The following is a 12,219-nucleotide window of genomic DNA, read 5'->3' as shown; positions in this document are numbered from 1 at the left end:
CCAGGTCAGTCTGTCCGCGGCGAGCGTCTGAAGTGGTAAGATCTCCGGCTAAGCGCGTGTCTGCTAACTCCGTAGGACAATGGATTTCTTACGTTCAGCCTAACTGAAAATTTAATCACCTTTATTTCAGGTTTAGCTCTAAAATATCTAACGTTATCTTAAATTGCAGCGCAGTGTAATTCGAGTGTGAAGTTCAGAATATATTCCGATACTTGCTTTGTCACTACTTTGTGAGTAAAGTGGAACCACATGTTGATCAGTAACTCTAACTAAGAACATCAATCTTAAATGCGAATGTGCGTGAGATTATAACGTCTTGTCTTGACAATATTTTTCAATATAGCAACTTTTCTTTATGTTCAACCCACGTGGGGTGTACTTTGAGAGACCAGTACCACGTGCTCATACAATGGTTTGACCCATCAGGTTAATAATAAGACGATAGTAACCAGTTTGAGTTTTTTCTTTTGTAAATTGCTTTTCGATATAATTTATTTTAATTATCAAAATTATTGTGGAGTTACACTCTTTGTGTAAACGAAGTTGACCACGTGAAGCATGTGGTGTAATCATCAAAGTAGCCCTCAGCTACTCTTTTCGGGAAGATTTCACAGGGAGTTACTATGAATTTAGTATACCAGTGTGTGGTAATTACATGACGGACAGGATTGTGCTACGAACGTAACTTCTTTGGGTGAAAATTGAATCGGTTGGTTGTGGTTAATTTCCTCTTGCATATATTTCAACGTTCTTCGTGTGTTATTTTATGAATGCAGTGTTGTATGCAGTCTCCCAATCTTGGCTCCATATTTGATGTGTTCCGTAAGATTACAATCTCACATTTTCACAATCCTAAATAAGGCACCAGTTTAGTTATGAATCAAGTTTTATATGCTGAAATTTCAATGATCAATGTTAAAATAAATTTCCAAATATAAACTGATTTATTTCTTTTTACTTAAATTCTCTTTTATATTTATATATATATATATATATATATATATATATATATATATATATATGTATATATATATATATCTCGCCGGTTGTCGTATGACTATTAAAAGATTATAATTAATGTTAGTCTGGTTGGGAATTTGGTAAGCTAGACTGGATACCTGGTGAAACAGTTGCGCAGTAATGCAAGGTTAACTTCCCCAGACAGCTCACAGCTTTTAACCCGCTTTTATTGTCTATCAGCACCGCTTTCATAGCAAATTAAACCAACAACGTTACAAGCTATTGTTGAGGGATGATGGTGGACATATTGAGCATTTCCTGTAAAGAACATCATCTTTGCTTTGTCTTACACTGTTACGCTATTTATTGCTATTCTGATCAGATGAAGCGCCATCTGTCGGATTTTTTTGAACTTTTGTATTTTTTTGGTTCTAATAAAACCCCACGTCGTTCCAAGCATGCGTGTCAGTTTGTACCTCTCTATCTACATTATTCCGTGATTTATTCAATTTTCAAATTTATACTGACTTTTTGATCACCCGGTATATTGCTGTTATTGGTAAAGTAAATACATCATTCCTACTCCCCGTAGACTCTCGCATGTAGTATTTTTCTGGTGATTGATACTAGCTTTGGTGGTAGTTTATCTTTCGAATCTAGTGAACCCTGATAGATACGTTGTTGTAATTAATTTCCAGATGGCTACTACTGACTCCATTATACCAAGAAAATTGTTATTGTGTTCCTCCTTTAGCAGATAGTGAGGTCGTAGCGAGAGGTAGTGTAATTTATAGTGTGAGAACTCCTCCCGAGCAGGCTATGAAGGCCCAACGGTACTGACTGGCCGCCGTATCATCCTCATCCCACAGGCGTCACTGGATGCGGATATGGAGGGGCATGTGGTCAGCACACCGCTCTCTCGGCCGTGTGTCAGTTTCCGAGACCGGAGCCGTTGTCAATCAAGCAGCTCCTCATTTTGCCTCACATGGGTTGAGTGCACCCCGCTTGCCAACAGCGCTCGGCAGACCCGATGGACACCCATCCACGTGCTAGCCCAGCCCGACAGCGCTTAAATTCGGTGATCTGACGGGAACCGCTGTTACCACTGCGACAAGGCCGTTGGATATAGCGTGAGAAGCTGAATATAAAATCTTGCTTGACGTCGTTGTGTTAGAACACCCGATTATTTGAAGTCACACAGGTTACGTCGTTGAGTGTAGGCAAGATCTTGTCAGGAGAATTAATCGTAGTATTACGAGAGTGTGCTACATGGGCAGACGTTGCTTTTCTCCTACGTAATAGAGCTTGTTCTTACAGAGCATCTCATACGATTGAAACTTGGTGCAAAGTTGGCGTTAGTGGTATCTAAAGTGTGACGCAGTACAAATGTGTCCTCCAATTCGTGCCGTACATTTTTGTTACAGCCGATATATACTTAGTTATGCTTCAATAATGATGATATAAGATTAAATAATTTAAACACGCTAAATTTAACCAAAGAACTGAAAAATTTCGAAAAGAAATCCACATAAATGTGCCCTGGTCACTCTTACAATCCAGGAGCCCTACTATGTAGTTAACTCGCTTCTAACTCACAAAGTGTGTCAGTATCACTGAGGGTGAACCGCAGATTAGTGTGGGGTAAGATTGCAGTACGTCCTGGTTCTATCGCCGAATACAAAGAAACCAACAGGCAGAGAGAGCGGAACTTCACGAGTATTCCTACTCTGACAAATCGGTTGCAGTAGCTGTGGTCCCAGGTAAAGCGCGCGCGCTCTTTGGTACTGTCATTACGTCTGTCATTAGGACGCAGCGGCGCAGTAGCTCCGGACGAATCGCCCGCCGAACAAACAGCATTTGTGCGCAGCGGACCAAAGCGGGCAGTCCCTGCGGGGAAGGACGACCCGCGAATGACACGCGACGCTGTGCCTCGCGTCGCTCCGGCACGCTACCGGCGACCGCCTGCTTTGCAATCGATAATCCGCGTAATTGCAATCGTCGGCCGCTGCAGTCTGGTCGTCGGCCGCCGCTTGCGAAAAGCTGCCGCACATACGGCGCCGAATTTATCGCCTCATAAAAGGACAATATCGCCGCGTGTCCGCAGCGACGGTCCTGCGGTCCTAGAACGGCGACGGGGACAACTGCATGCGCCGAAGACTGAGCCGAGGCGTCGCGGTCCACGAACATGATGATATCTGTTTACTATTAGAAGGTTCTGGAAACGACCTTGCCGCAGTGGTGACAGCGGTTCCATTCAGCTCACCGAAGTTAAGAGCTGTCGGGCTTGGCTAGCACTAGGAAGGGTCACAGTCCGGGTCTGCCGAGTGCTATTGGCAACCGGGATGCACTCAGCTGTTGTGAGACCAATTGAAGAGCTACTTGACTGACAAGAAGCGCCACCGGTCACGAAAACTGACAACATCCGGGAGAGCGGTGTGCTGACCACATGTCCCTCCGTATTCGCATCCGGTGACGCCTAGGGGCTGAGGATGACACGGCGGCCGGTCGGTATCCGTTGGGCATTCGTGGCCTGTTCGAACGGTGTCTGTTGTATTAGAAGGTACTGCTAAAAAAGTAATCCGAACGACGGTGCCAGCTTATACAGGGTGTTACAAAAAGGTATGGCCAAACTTTCAGGAAACATTCCTCACACACAAATAAACAAAAGATGTTATATGGACATGTGTCCGGAAACGCTTAATGCCCATGTTAGAGCTCATTTTAGTTTCGTCAGTATGTACTGTACTTCCTCGATTCACCGCCAGTTGGCCCAATTGAAGGAAGGTAATGTTGACTTCGGTGCTTGTGTTGACATGCGACTCATTGCTCTACAGTACTAGCATCAAGCACATCAGTACGTAGCATCAACAGGTTAGTGTTAATCACGAACGTGGTTTTGCAGTCAGTGCAATGTTTACAAATGCGGAGTTGGCAGATGCCCATTTGATGTATTGATTAGAACGGGGCAATAGCCGTGGCGCTGTACGTTTGTATCGAGACGGATTTCCAGAACAAAGGTGTCCCGACAGGAAGACGTTCGGAGCAACTGATCGGCGTCTTAGGCAGCACGGAACATTCCAGCCTATGACTCGCGACTGGGGAAGACCTAGAACGACGAGGACACCTGCAATGGACGAGGCAATTCTTCGTGCAGTTGACGATAAGCCTAATGTCAGCGTCAGAGAAGTTGCTGCTGTACAAGGTAACGTTGACCACGTCACTGTATGGAGAGTGCTACGGGAGAACCAGCTGTTTCCGTACCATGTAGAGCGTGTGCAGGCACTATCAGCAGCTGATTGGCCTCCACGGGTACCCTTCTGCGAATGGTTCATCCAACAATGTGTCAATCCTCATTTCAGTGCAAATGTTCTCTTTACGGATGAGGCTTCGTTCCAACGTGATCAAATTGTAAATTTTCTCAATCAACATGTGTGGCCTGACGAGAATCCGCACGCAATTGTGCAATCACGTCATCAACACAGATTTTCTGTGAACGTTTGGGCAGGCATTGTTGGTGATGTCTTGATTGGGACCCATGTTCTTCCACCTACGCTCAATGGATCATGTTATCATGATTTCATACGGAATACTCTACCTGTACCGCTAGAACATGTGCCTTTACAAGTACGACACAACATGTGTTTGATGCACGATGGAGCTCCTGCACATTTCAGTCGAAGTGTTCGTACGCTTCTCAACAACAGATTCGGTGACCGATGAATTGGTAGAGGCGGACCAATTCCATGGCCTCCACGCTCTCCTGACCTCAACCCTCTCGACTTTTATTTATGGGGGCATTTGAAAGCTCTTGTCTACGCAACCCCGGTACCAAATGTAGAGACTCTTCGTGCTCGTATTGTGGACGGCTGTGATACAAACGCCATTCTCCAGGGCTGCATCAGCGCATCAGGGATTCCATGCGACGGAGGATGGATGCATGTATCCTCGCTAACGGAGGACATTTTGAACATTTCCTGTAACAGAGTGTTTGACGTCACGCTGGTACGTTCTGTTGCTGTGTGTTTCCATTCCATGATTATTGTGATTTGAAGAGAAGTAATAAAATGAGCTCTAACATGGAAAGTAAGCGTTTCCGGACACATGTCCACATAACATATTTTCTTCCTTTGTGTGTGAGGAATGTTTCCTGAAAGTTTGACCGTACCTTTTTGCAACACCCTGTATATTTCATGTGCAAAAGGCATTCTTAGAAATTACGATGTTTTGTTATGAAGTTTTAATTATTACCACGAAACACATAAGTTATGTAATTAAAACGTTTCTTTTGTAGGTTCGTGTCTGCACAGTGAAGTTCCCGCGCCACAGTACCGCAACACATCACCAGATGAGCCAAAACGAAGCAGTGTAGTCGCTGATAAGATGGACTGGTGACTGAACCGCACAGTAACCCTAGGTTCGGTGTGGGGCGGCGGTGAGGTGGGGTGAACTGCTGTGGCCTGTTGTTGGATTGTGAGCCACTGACGTCTACGGCGGGACGAAGCCTCTCCGTCGTTTCTTGGTCCCCGGTTCAATACACAAATACACCGTCCGGCCGTTGTGACCGAGCGGTTCTAGGCGCTTCAGTCTGGAACCGCGCGACCGCTACGGTCGCAGGTTCGAATCCTGCCTCGGGCATGGATCTGTGTGATGTCCTTAGGTTAGTTAGGTTTAAATAGTTAAGCTCTAGGGGACTGATGACCTCAGATGTTAAGTTGCATAGTGCTCAAAGCCATTTGAACCATATTTAACCTTCTACGGACATGGGTAGATAAATGAATAAAATCATGTAAAAGAAAATGTTAGAAACACTAATCGGGTGTCGAACACGGGATGCAAAAGTGAGACGCCGCAACGCTAGGCACTGCGCCATCATTACATCTAATATTATTGAGCACTAGAAGGAATGTCAACTACATCGAAAATTTTGACGTGGGTAAGCGGAGACAGATCTTCGCTTATTTCGTCGGGTCTTTCACTGGGTGAAGTATCTGAGAAATCGGATTATGGCATTTGCCGTGTTTATCTCGTCAGCATCTCCTAGCAGAGCGTGTCAGAAGTGTCATCGGATGACGTTTCCAGTTCACATCCTCAATTTGATCCTCTCGAAGTGTGTGTTTCCGAATACACGTCACAAAAGACAGGCGGTTTTATCTGTTACGGCAGGCGCACAGCGCGCCGTCAGATGGGCTTTTAGGGGAACAAGTGTTTCGTATGTGCGACAGCGGACCGCAACAAGAGAATGCCTTGTGACTGCGAGTGGGCGGGGGCCTGGCGTCTCGTGGGAGGCTCTCGCGTGGCGCCCGGCGCTGTCGCGGCCCGGGCAGGCAATTTGCGTGAGACACCGCCCCGCGCCCTCCGCAGGGGTCGTAACACAGCGACGCCGCAGCCGCAACGCCCGCTAGGGGTGGCGGCGCGGGGGTGGTGGTGGGACAGCGCTGCAGGAAACGCGTGCGACAGCCGCGCCTACAATACGGCCGTCCATTCGGCTGCCACTCACTCCCTCCTATCTGGTCCTCCGGATTCTCTTACCAGAGGCCAACTGTGTGCGTAATCGCGGTACACCCTCATAACACACCAGCTACCCCTTATCCCCTCCCATTTACAAAACAGCTTCTAATTGTATTCAAACATTATGTATCACCTCGAAGGGAACGATCTATTGATACGTAATCAGCATGGTTTCAGAAAACATCCTTCTTGTGCAACGCAGCTAGCTCTTTATTCGCACGAAAAATGGCTCTGAGCACTATGGGACTCAACTGCTGAGGTCATAAGACCCCTAGAACTTAGAACTACTTAAACCTAACTAACCTAAGGACAGCACACACATCCATGCCCGAGGCAGGATTCGAACCTGCGACCGTAGCGGTCGCGCGGTTCCAGTCTGTAGCGCCAGAACCGCTCGGCCACCAGCGGCCGGCTTATTCGCACGAAGTAATGGCCGCTATCGACAGGGGATCTCAAGCTGATTCCGTATTTCTAGATTTCCGGAAAGCTTTTGACACCGTTCTTCACAAGCAACTTCTAATCAAGCTGCGCGCCTATGGGGTATCGTCTCAGTTGTGCGACTGGATTCGTGATTTCCTGTCAGGAAGGTCGCAGTTCATAGTAATAGACGGCAAATCATCGAGTAAAATTGAAGTGATATCAGGTGTTCCCCAGGGAAGCGTCCTGGGACCTCTAATGTTCCTGATCTACATAAATGATCTGGGTGACAATCTGAGCAGTTCTCTTAGGTTGTTCGCAGATGATGCTGTAATTTACCGTCTAGTAAGGTCGTCCGAAGACCAGTATCAGTTGCAAATCGATTTCGAAAAGATTGCTGTATGCTGTGGCAGTTGACGCTAAATAACGAAAAGTGTGAGGTGATCCACATGAGTTCCAAAAGAAATCCGTTGGAATTCGATTACTCGATAAATAGTACAATTCTCAAGGCTGTCAATTCAACTAAGTACCTGGGTGTTAAAACTGCGAACAACTTCAGTTGGAAAGACCGCATAGATAATATTGTGGGGAAGGCGAGCCAAAGGTTGCGTTTCATTGGCAGGACACTTAGAAGATGCAACAAGTCCACTAAAGAAACAGCTTACACTACACTCGTTCGTCCTGTTAGAATATTGCTGCGCGGTGTGGGATCCTTACCAGGTGGGATTGACGGAGGACATCGAAAGGGTGCAAAAAAGGGCAGCTCGTTTTGTATTATCACGTAATAGGGGAGAGAGTGTGGCAGATATGAAACGTGAGTTGGGATGGAAGTCATTAAAGCAAAGACATTTTTCGTCGCGGCGAGATCTATTTACGAAATTTCAGTCACCAACTTTCTCTTCCGAATGCGAAAATATTTTGTTGAGCCCAACCTACATAGGTAGGAATGATCATCAAAATAAAATAAGAGAAATCAGAGCTCGAACAGAAAGGTTTAGGTGTTCGTTTTTCCCGTGCACTGTTCGGGAATGGAATGGTAGAGAGATAGCATGATTGTGGTTCGATGAACCCTCTGCCAAGCACTTAAATCTGAATTGCAGAGTAATCATGTAGATGTAGATGTAGATGTAATCAGTGTACAAATGACTAAGGGCCTATTGTATAAAGGATATGACCTTATATTAACACAGAAAATGACTTCAGATAAAGCTTAACTGTGAAATATTCTTTGTATAAACGTTAATTCCAGATTATATCGCGGTGAAGTAGGATCAGCTTCGACTGGCGAAAATACGCGGATCAAAGTCAGGTTCAAATGTAAGCGACTGATTACAGTGTAGTAACACAACAAAACAATACTTTTGTTTTGCGCAAATACAGATGGAAATACAAATGGTTCAAATGGCTCTGAGCACTATGGGACTTAAAATCTGAGGTCGTCAGTCCCCTAAATTTAGAACTATTTTAACTAACTTAAGGACAACACACACATTCATGCCCGAGGCAGTATTCGAACCTGCGACCGTAGCGGTAGCGCGGTTCCAGACTGAAGTGCCTAGAACCGCTCGGCCACAGCTTCCGGTGATGGAAATACAAAAGAAGTTGTTGTAAACACGTAAATATATAACTGGTAAATTCTCGCACTGCTGAAGCTCGATTTTTTTTCGATCTGCAAGGTTAGGTTAAGGTACATATTAGCTACACTATGTGATAAAAGTATCCGGGCACCTGGCTGAAAACGACTTACAAGTTCGTGGTGCCCTCCCTCGGTAATGCTGGATTTCAATATGGTGTTGGCCTACTCTTAGCCTTGATGACAGCTTCCACTCTCGCACGCATACGTTCAATCAGGTGATGGAAGGTTCCTTGGGGAATGGCAGCCCGTTCTTCACGGAGTGCTTCACGGAGAAGAGGTATCGATGTCGGTAGCTGAGGCCTAGCACGAAGTCTGCACTCCAAAATATCCCAAAGGTGGTCTATAGGATTCCGATCAGGACTCTGTGCACGATAGTCCATTACAGGCCGTGCATTATGAACAGGTGCTCGATCGTGTTAGAAGATGCAGTCGACATCCCCAAATTGTTCTTCAACAGTGGGAAGGTGCTTAAAACATCACGTAAGCCTGTGCTGTGATAGTCCCACGCAAAACAACAAGAGGTGCAACCCTCCTACACGAAAAACACGACCACACCATAACACCACCTCCGAATTTTATTGCTGGCGCTACACACACTGACAGATGACGTTCATCGGGCATTCGCCATACCCACAACATGTCATCGGATCGCCACATTGTGTACCGTGATTCTTCACTCCACACAACGTTTTTCCACTGCTCAATCGTCCAATGTTTACGCTCCTTACATCAAGCGAGGCGTCGTTTGGCATTTACAGGCGTGATGTGTGGCTTATGAGCAGCCGCTCGACCATGAAATCCAAGTTTTCGCACCTCTCTCCTCACTGTCACAGTACTTGCAGTGGATATTGATGCAGTTTGAATTTCCTGTGTGATGGTCTGGATAGATGTCTGCCTAGTACTCATTACGACACTCTTTTAACTGTCGGCGGTCTCTGTCAGTCAACAGACGAGCTGGGCCTGTACGCTTTTGTGCTGTACGTTCCCCTTCACGTTCCCATTTCACTATCACATCGGAAACAGTGAGCCTAGGGATGTTTAGGAGTGTGGAAATCTCGCGTACAGACGTATGGCACAAGTGGCACCCAATCACCTGACCACGTTCGAAGTCCGTGAGTTCCGCGGGGCGCGCCCCATTCTGCTCTCTCAAGATTTCTAGTGACTACTGAGGTCGCTGATATGGAGTACCTGGCAGTAGGTGGCAGCACAATGCACCTAATACGAAAAATGTATGTTTCTGGGGGTGTCCGGATACTTTTGATCACATAGGGTATGTACTAATGAGTGCAGGCAATAATTTGTCTCGTAACAATTTATGAAGACGTCTAGCAATTTACGTGATCAGTTTCGAGGCATTTTACTTATAAACACTCAGCAGCAGACTAACAGAGGAAAATTCGAAATATTCGCCGTGAGCAATTACGGACGTTGATGTTGACAACAGCTAATAATGATTGAATGTCTGTTATAAATGTGCTCCCGAGGCTCTATTAGCAGTAACTGTACAACGCCTATTAACTATTGAACTATCGAACACGTGACTGTACTGCTATGGCAGCTGCATGAGCACTGATGAATAAAGGAGAAATAAGCACGTATAAATAAATTGTTTATCAAGTTGTCATTTACCAGGGGTCATTTGTGCAGCTTTATCGATAGCAGAGGGCTTGCGTTTTGGCCTCTCGTATGAAAGAACTGACGTTAAAATCCGGGTAAATTCTAGGAATTGTTTTTCCATTTGATACTACTTCTTCTGCTGTACTGGGCATAAAGATAGTTATAACAACACTAGGTTCTGAAACCACGTAACTCTTTCCATTTTCGGAGATTTCTGGTCCACTGTGGTGGGCAGCATTCTGTGTGCAAGAAACTTACACCATGTTAATTACGGTGTATTGTTTTCTTGCGTTTACGTTGCAGATACCTGAGTACTCTGATGTGTTTGCTGACGACAACAAAAGAGCAAACTCACTCTCGAAATTAAGTGATAAACCATTTAAGCTTGAAAAAAATATACTGCGCAGCTGTTAGAACTAAGGTTGTGTACGAATGTGGTGAACTCACGAAAAGAAACCGGCCACTGACTCCACTTTCATCGTTAAGATTTTATGGTGCAGGAAGCTTTCATGATGACTGACGATTTATTCAGACGTAGCTACAGCTTCCATTGTTGTCCTCAAGGTATCGGCGTGCACTGCCTGGCTGAAGAGCGAATTTCTCAAAATATCTACGGAAGAAAATAACATGACGGTAACGCAGCGTGGTTTTTATCTCCTGGTGGCAAAAGTGCAGAGATATTTAGGAATTGCCACTGATGGTTTACGTTAAACGCACAGACAATCTCAGACATTAAGCTTAATTAAATTGTGTAAAATCATCGCACGTAACTTCAGCATGAAAATCATTCTACAAAGAAAGTCCACAACCAACAGATAATGAAGCTAACTGTACTTACAATACAATGAGTGCGAAATTTGTTAACAATGTATTTACAAAGAAACGGTTACTTCTTTTCCTTGATCGTAGTAACGTTATCAGATGTTTTTTGAGTTCTGTTGTGTCACTATATTGGCTCAATACGATTTAGTGCAAAAATTTTTTTGTTTGCGTACAAGTTCGATGATAGGTTCTTTTTCTGTTTACTTTTCTCCATGTTCATAACAAAGCATTTTCAGTAACAAATACCGTGTATCTACGATTAACATCTGCGTCCGAAGCATGGTAACAGTGTCGATAACAAATTTCTGCCGTGTTACCAAGCATGTTTCTTGCTATCTTAGATCAACACAGAACCTCCTTTGGTGGATCCAAGTTTAATGTTATACAATAGAGTGAAGTCCTGAAGAGAGTTCAATTTGTGGACTAACGTCAAAATTGATCGCCAGTCATATGATTAGCCCTTTGTGTGTTAAATATCTAAAACCTTTATGGTTGAACACGTAGTTAATATGTAATGAACGATAAACAAGTTTTCTTTTCATTATTTTGTAGCACGTATTTTAACGTTTATGACGTCATATCACCTGAAATATGGGCGTACAATGATATAAATTTGCATGTAAATGTGGACAATGCCAGCAAAATTTGTTGCATGTGGAGTCAGTAATGAGGAAATAATAATTTAAAACGTTGATAATGAATATCGAAAATGTAGTAAGCGACAGAATTTTTTCCTTTCGTTTTCTTGCGGTGGGTTTCAGGGAAAAAAAGCTTTGAGAAGTTTTTAATGTTATGTGTAAAGTTTGTTGGTAGTCGCGAAGTGTTCATAATCTCAAATAACTTGATGAATGTATTACGGGTAATTTGTGCACAGTAAATTTCGTCGCCTCAAGACATTTGCACAGTTTGTAAATTCAAGACTTCGGGTACCCCCTCACCAGCAATTTTTGAGAGTTGAACCCCCATTTACAAGACAACTGCAAACGTCCCATTAGTTTACAAATGAGTTAGTGTGTTAAATATGTGACTTAAAGAATGTAAAACTTTCATTGCTGAAGACGAAGCGAAAATGCAGTAGACGATAAACATCTTTCCTTTCATTATTTTGTACCTCGCATTTCTGTAGGCATGATGTCCTATCACCTGTACTATGGGCGTTCAGTGATTTAATTTTGCTAGCAAATTCAGTGTTGCATTGGAAAATATCTACAAAATCGTTGCGAATTGACTTAGTAGCAAAGAAGTAATAAATTGAAACG

Source organism: Schistocerca serialis, chromosome 1, assembly GCF_023864345.2.
Source record: "Schistocerca serialis cubense isolate TAMUIC-IGC-003099 chromosome 1, iqSchSeri2.2, whole genome shotgun sequence".
Classification (NCBI taxonomy): Eukaryota; Metazoa; Arthropoda; class Insecta; order Orthoptera; family Acrididae; genus Schistocerca; species Schistocerca serialis.
The sequence above is the reverse complement of the archived record's forward strand: the minus strand, read 5'-3'. Positions refer to the sequence as shown.